We start from the raw sequence: 8532 nt of genomic DNA on the forward strand, positions 1-8532 counted from the left end.
AGATCTGAAAACTGCTGTTCACAAACGCTGTCCATCTAATCTGACTGAGCTGGAGCTGTTTTGCAAAGAAGAATGGGCAAGGATTTCAGTCTGTAGATGTGCAAAGCTGGTAGAGACATACCCTAAAAGCCTGGCAGCTGTAATTGCAGCAAAAGGTGGTTCTACAAAGTATTGACTCAGGGGGCTGAATAATTACGCACACCCCACTTTGCAGTTATTTATTTGTAAAAAATGTTTGGAACCATGTATGATTTTCCTTCCACTTCTCACGTGTACACCACTTTGTATTGGTCTTTCACGTGGAATTCCAATAAAATTGATTCATGTTTGTGGCTGTAATGTGACAAAATGTGGAAAAGTTCAAGGGGGCCGAATACTTTTGCAAGCCACTGTATATGATATAATATAACCTATCTTATATTTTATCATATTATTATAATTATAAAAATTAAATGATGATTTTAACTATTATCATTATTGTATGTTAAACATACAAAACAACCAGTAACCAATACAAGAGTTAAAACAGGCCTTCCCAAAACAGTTTACATTCTAAAGGTTACTTTTTTCTTATATGCATGGTTCCTAATGTCTGTGATATTAAAATGTGTAATGAAGGGCAGTGCTATGCAAACAAAAGCCTACATTCTTATATTAATCTTTTTAGTTTCTCATTTCCTTTTCGGAAATACAGTTAATGTACATATAAATAAAGTGAGAGTACTGCCTGTTCTTGTCATTTACATATATTATTTATTTTTATTTTCAGTGATTTCAATTCTCTCCTAACTTTGCTTCAATATATTTTCAACTTAGGTGTCTATGTTTCCCCATCCAATTTTAAAGGGGAAAATACCCTAGTGAAATTATGCGAGAAATCAATGGGATATAAGCAAGGAGAATATGACATAGATAATAAGATGCTAAAGTGACTGCTGTGTATTTGTAATGGTAGTTTCCCAGCCTGGACCTGACAAACTTACTTTTGACGAAAAAACACCTTGGCACGCTTGAAAAAATGGTGTATTTTCAAAGCTTTTTAGTGGCAAAAAGTTTTCACCTGTGCAAAGTTAATATGCCAAAATGTCTTGTACTCACATGTTTTGCCAAATTTAAAGTTTTGGCGAAAATATGTCAAATGTTTCACATTTTAGAAAATCAAGAGATCATTTTTTTCTGGTCTCTCAAAGTGATCAACATCTTACCTATGGAATGAGAAGGCTATATTGGGGACCTTGTATTTTGTTGTTTGAATATTCATTTCATCACAACATTCTCCTTCCCAATTTGATCAGCATATGTTCTGGGCAGTAAGGAAGAGTACAGAAGAACAGAAAAAGTGAGCAAATTTATATGGTAATTTTATCATTTTTTCACCCACAATGCAGTGTTTTACCTATGGTTTCCCCATACGTATATTCATCATTGCAAAGTTAATTTGTCAGATATTGTTGTACTCCCATCGTATTAAATTGCAGATGTCTTGGAAAATGTAAATCTTGGTCAAGTACGTCAAATTTAAACTTGTGCCCTTGTAAATATGTTCATTATGGCAGCTGGTGCACTGAGCCGCAGCATCAGGTGCTCTGAATCTGCAGTAGAAAGGGAAGGAAACAAGGCTACTTGAGGTTCGGGTCATACTAGTCAACTCAGCTATGTGGCTTTACAGCTGCTTAAATCCAATGTTTAGCAAAAATGTCCACATGTAGATATAAATTATATGAACTTTTTAAGGGAAGTAAAGCAGTATATTGGGCTCTGACCAAGTATATGACTGTGTATTTATAGTCATAAAAGTTTTCTTGTTTGTGTGCACTGGTTTAATCTGTGCATGTGAGCACAAGGACACACCCCTTTTACTTATCAATACACTAAATACAGAAATCTTCCTTCTCTTAGCTGATATCTGTTGATATGAGTCCTGGCCAAATAATTCTCCATATATATTCAAGATTTATCATATTTATTAAAATCAAATAGTTCTGTTCTGTCAGTGCCTACAGAGCAAGCTTCAGTTAGGGTAACTTTCATATAGAAGCAAATTTTTGAGGAAAAAGTAAAGACAAATTGTACATGCAAACATTTTGCCATACAAATATTACATTTTTAAATTGAAGCCCCAGCAAAGTGCTTCAAAATCATCCAGAAGTGCAAAGTGTTTTAAAAACACACAAATGCATAAAAGTGTGCAAATAGACTCAGAACTTCATGTCACCCCACCAGAAGGCTCACAGTTAAGAGAATCTTCAGACCTACCTATGTTCAAAGACTAGGGTGGGTCCCTTTATCAAATGTAAAAAATGCCACACAGACGATTAGGATAGAAATGCCACACCTAACAGCTCAAATGCTGTCCTCCGTTAATATGTGATCAGGAAGTTGGGCGCTTGTCGTAATTGTGCGCCTGTTGTAATTACATCTGATACATCAAAATGGATGCTATTGTGCATACGCGTGTTCACACAATGAATGTAAGTTGCAGCTAACATTTAACCCACAGGTACTGTGTAATTCTTTTGGTGTCTGTGTTGCAACCCACTGTGGGAATCCTGTAACTACTGCCATGTTCACAGGGTGGTGGTAGCTCCATGTTTCCTAGCATCACCTGTGCCTGTTGCATCAATATAAAAGCAATTGTGTGTACACATGTTTGCGAATCGGATGCAAGTTGCAGCAAACATTTCCAGCATGTGGCATTTAAACATCATTAGCGTGATTCTTTTGGTGCAAGTCTGCTGTGTCTATTGCACAGCCCTGGAATTACTGCAAAGTTCAGGGTGGTGGAAGCTCCAGAGTGTCCCAGCATCAGTAGGCACGCTTGTGCAGATTTCAGTAGAAGAAGGAGGTTGGACACAATGGTGCTTAGTACAACTATAAGGAAGGGCAAGAAGAGTGTTTGGACAATAGTCACTTTAATGAATGGGTTCAATAAATGTGTGACTGCACTTGTGACTGCATTCATAAATGACCCTTAAAGTATGTTTATTATTTGCAGTATTCTGGGCACACTAATATGCAACGGCATATTGAGCAAGAGGGGATACGTGCTCATTATGTACATGCTTGTGCCCCTGCATGGCTGCACACAATAGCGAGATATGACTGGTGTCCTACAATGCAACAAATGTTGGGATGCAAGGCTGAATTCCTGATTTTACCTGAATCTCTTTCAGTAAAGGTCGAGAAGCATTCTCTAGGGATTCCTCCTTAACAGTAGCAGGCCATGTGGGCACCCTGTGCATTAGGCATTCCCACAAGGCATCACGCCAGTTTTATTTCTGCTATATTGAGACACAAGCTGATTAATTATTAGTCAGTGGCTACATACCAAGGATCTGAAAACAAAACAGGTCATTGGGGACATTTGAGAGAATTAATTCCAATGTGCTAAAAATAGTTCTTTTAGAAAAAAAAAAAATGCTATGTGTGAACATTAAAAAGCAAAGATATATGTGGATAGACTTCTACTTTATTTTTGTTTGAAAAACTTTTACTGACTTTTGTTACTGAAATATAATTTTCAAGATGAGCTAGTCTATCTACCATTCAATTCATCCTGTCATCCAGGTCCAGACTGGCATTCAAAATAGTCCCTGGCATTTCAAGTACACAGAGGCCCAAACTGCCCCCACCAGCCCAATAAATAGTGATTGTCCATGACATCTTACAGCAGCCCCTCTGGCATTTGCCAGAATCCACAGGTTGCCAGTCCAGGCCTGCTGTCATCTTTTATAAGGAATCCTGCAGGACTATGCACTATGTGCCTCAGGACAGTAAATTCATAAATGTGCGTTAAGTGTTTTTAGATTTGCTTTTTAATAGCTTGAGTCTGTTTGCACATCCAATTGCTTCATGTTGTCCACAATACTCAAAACAAATCGTATGGCATTTACACCTTATTTACAGTATTTTGCAATCAATGTAGGCTTGTGTTTCCTGTCAACTGCAATGTTTTCTCTGTAAACAGTCATTGAAGTGCTTTTTTAAAAGTGCATGTTCCTACTGCAGTGCCAGGGGAGTAAGAACTGAGTGGCTTGCAACGATCCCTAGGGCAGAAATTGGAATATGGTGTGTATTTTGTGAAACAGAAGGTGGTTCTGGTTCTTTGGTAATTCAGAACACAACATCAGATGCACAACACAGAACGTGCATATTATCCTTTTTTTTTTTTTTTTTAAATCTGTAGACTTACCATGGCTATGCACAGCTGACCCATATGGGAACCAGTCAGACCTTGTGGAAAATGGAAAAATACCCCATGAGGTATGTCCAACTTTGTATTGTTCCCTTGTTTATTCTGACCAATGGAAATTTTCTGTTGGGCCAATAATCCACATTTCACCAGAATAACAGGGTTACCGGTCTAAATGTAACCCTGAACTGCCATATAGAACAGATAAAAATAGGTATGTATGGGCAGCTTCAGATGCTTATCTGCTATCAGTAATAATAAGTAGTAATAAGCAGTGATAACCACCATAACAGGTTTTTTTTTTTACACAAAATACATTGATGTCAATTGGCCTTTTATTTCAAGTAAAATGCATTGAAGTTAATAGGTGTTTTTTTTCCCCAAAAATAAATTTGCAGATTGCAAAATGTGGAATTTCACCACAGAGCCACGCCTGGTGAAAAAGTTTTCTTCATACTACTGTGTTAGCAGGCCCTCCCCCATGTAGTGGGGGGACCCCCAATAAAAAGTACCCCGGGGACTCATGATCATGCCCCCTGATCCACCCCAGCTATACCCGATAATGGCAAAACTGTGCCTATGACCCACCCAAACCCCGCCCACTCACCCCAGATCATGGCACTGTGTGTGTTTGTTTTAAAAAAAAGTGGAATTATATGACTGCTATTATTAATATGTATTTATAAAGCATCGACCTTAGCAGCCCTATAATGCAATTTGTTCATATTTATTTTGAGTTCATTGATATTTGATTATTTCATTAAGGATGAAAAACAAATAAATCAGCCATGCAAAAACAAAAAATGTTATTATTACATGGGCTAGTTTTCTAGGAAAAAGATCCGTTCTGGTTAATATTTCAGGCTAGATGATTATATCACAGTTCATAAGCCTTCGCTTTTTCTGTCAATTTATATGCACACTCATCCCCAGGTAATACTCCATGCAAATCAGCCTGTTATACAATTTAAACAAGAAGCTATAAATAATTTTAAATACTGAGAATAATGTTTAATGCTCTAGCCTGAGTAGACTCCAACATAAACTAACCAGGGCTAGCTCCTACTCAGTCTAATTGTGTGCAGAGGAGAGACTAAACAATAAAGACTATGAGGTAGAATATATTTTCATTATCTCTAGTTAAACTAAGTTATCTAATTAAAGGAGAAAGAAAGGTAAAAACTAAGTAAGCTTTATCAGAAAGGTCTATGTAAATTCAGCTATAAGCACTCACAGAAACGCTGCACTGACTTCTCTGTCAAAAGATTTATTGTGTCTGTAATTCATGTGCCAGAGACACGCAGCTCTCTGCTCTCCTCTCTTCTGCTCCCCCCTCCCTCAAGAATGCTAAGAACTCACTCACCCCCTTAGGAATGTGGATCTGAGCCAATCAGCAGGAAGCTGACTCATAGGGCCAGATTTATCAAAACATGAGTTCGAATCCCGAATGGGAAAATTTCTGAAGATCGCAAATATCACAAAAATGCTTCCGAAAAAATGGTATTAGTCATGATAATATCATATTGGCGATCCGAAAGTCACAAAATTTTCGTACCGAACGATTGTAAACAGCGACAAAACCGATCCGATTTTTTCACGCTAAAAATACGCGCAAGGTAAAACAAAGTCGCGGAAAATACGATTGGACTGATCGAACGCTCAGAGCGTTCGTGGATAAGTAAATGTGCCCCATAGTCTTACAAACTGAGCATGTACACTTGGGGGTATATTTATCATGCTGTGTAAAATGTGGAGTAAAGCATTACCGGTGATGTTGCCCAGGGCAACCAATCAGCAATAAGATTTCAACAGTTAGAAAATCAAAGCAAAGCATCTGATTGGCTGCTATAAACAACATCACCGGTGATGTTTTACTCCACTTTTTACACAGCATGATAAATATACCCCTTGGTCTCGGTCCCAGGGCAGGGGTGAGGCATTATGGGAACTTTCTTTACACAGCTCAATGTTTTTACTTCCTGTTTGGATTCTGATTATCTAAACATGTGAAATATGGGGAGACTTAAGGGCACTATTGAGACAACTGAAGGTATGCCTGCAGCTTGAGATTAACTCTTTACTAGCCTTTCCTTCTCCTTTAAAGAAGAGTTAGCAAAGGTGGCCATACACGTTACAGTAACAATCTTGTTACTTGTATGTACAATGCAGTGTTAATCCTTTATTTAAAAGAAATCTAAGAAAATATGAATTTTTAAAATAGAAGTATTGTCAGAATGTATTTTTAATTATCTCTAGTAAAAGTAAATCAGCTAATTACAGGGGAGGTAGTAAGTGTAAAAGCAAAACAACACTTAACAGAGTGTTAATCCTTTATAAATCTAAGAAAATATGGATATTTTCCATTAACAAAAAGTTGTATATAGGTGCATACTGATAAAGGTATCAAAACGTTTTTCTCCTGCTAATATTGGTAGTTAGCAAAGCTTATTATCAACTGATTAAGGTTCCAGATGCCATTAATTACTTGGAATTCCCTTCTTTGGTGCCAAGAAATGCATTCACCATTATGAGTTTTGACTGTGGCTTTGGTCTGCCTATTCTTGTACTGTACACGTGGCCCTGTACTCCAGGGTAGCATGCTTAGGGGTCAAGCAGCATCAGGGTAGCAATGACATGGACTGACCCAAAAATTTGCCAAGATAACCTGTAAAGTAGAATATATTCATTTTGAGTGCATGCTCACTAACTAACATTTTATAGTATCCAGTCTACTGTTATACTCATTACAATATGGAGATAAAGAATGGTCCCATGTCCAGGTGGTATTTGTAGTTGAGCTTGGTATGTTTTCCTAAAAATGGTGCAGAGTTTGTACAGACATGGCAGGCCATTACATGTAAATTGATTTAGAGCAATCATTTTTTATATTGTTACTTGCCATGTTAAGGTCCCCATACACGGTAAGATCCACTTGCTTGGCGAGATCGCCAAGCGAGCGGATCTTCCCCCAATATCCCCACCTACGGGTGGGCGATATCGGGGAGCTTGGGGCCAAACGACCGGATTATGTAGGCGGCAATGGGGCAGTCGGTTCGGGGACCGCATCAACGAGCCGATGCGGCCCCCGATCCGACTGAATCTTTTAACCTGGCCGATCGATATCTGGCCAATTTCAGGCCAGATATCGGTCGGCCAGCCCGCTCGTTTCTGCCCCTACATGGGCAGATAATCTGCCGAGTCGGTCTAAGGGACCGATATCGGCAGCTTCTATCAGCCTGTGTATGGGGGCCTTTAGTCAAATACAATTCAGTTTAAAGAACATGTAAACCCTAAAGATTCCCACCATGTATATAAATCTAGTTCAATGTTCATTCAACATTTGAGGGGTGATTTTATGCAACCAGAACTATATTAAATATTACTACTATGCGACTTTGGTCTTATACCATTATATAAGGCTTGCATATTAAATTGGAAATCTTGTATTATATATATATTAATAAGCGATTCTGTCTTGTTTCACTTTGCAGAAAAGTTTGTGAAACGGTAAAAAATTAACATAATGTGGAAAATGACGCGTGGGAGAAATAGTCGCGCAGGCAAAAAATAATTGTGGCAAGAGATTTTATGGGCAACAATTTTTTTTGACCGGTTCGTGAAAAAATCTGCCAGTGGCAAAACACGGAAATCCACCGCAAATCCTTGCCTGATGAAATATTTTGCTCATCACTAATTATATACAATAGATGTGTTATAAGAGCCTGCCACAAATGTCAGTTACGCAAACACACAATAATCTTTTCCAACAGTTTTCTTTAATATCCACTGTGGCCATGGGAAAACATGGTATGCAGAGAAGCTACCAAAATGTGCACAAAGATATTGCCATGAGATAGTGTTCTCTCTAAAAGTAATATATTCCAGGGTTGTTTATGACTACTGGACTAGGCATAGATTTGGGGGCAACACACATTAAACATCCTCTTCATAAATGTGTTGCCTAATAAACCTATTATGCAAAAACTGCAAATAAAATAAAAGCCAGAAAATATATAGAATTTAAAGTGAGAAACTTTTTAAAAACTTTGGCCAGTAAATTGGTGAATATTGTATGAACTCCCAACAGAAAGTTTATGAGGTGATTTAATTTCAAACAGAGCAGATTTAGTGGTCCCTGTGATGTGTAGATATTGCTAAGTATTTTTACCTTCAGGGAAGGTTAAACAGAGGTGTGCAGTCCAGCTTCAATGAGGTGGAAATGTAGGGATTCCATTTGCATACATTGGAATACCTTTAGAACTGGCTTGATCGACCTTGGACAGGATTGGACTGAGGCTGTTTAGGGAAAATCACAAGCTGAATAATATGCTGGAAACTCA

The sequence above is a fragment of the Xenopus tropicalis genome, chromosome 4 (assembly GCF_000004195.4).
Source record: "Xenopus tropicalis strain Nigerian chromosome 4, UCB_Xtro_10.0, whole genome shotgun sequence".
NCBI classification, from domain to species: domain Eukaryota; kingdom Metazoa; phylum Chordata; class Amphibia; order Anura; family Pipidae; genus Xenopus; species Xenopus tropicalis.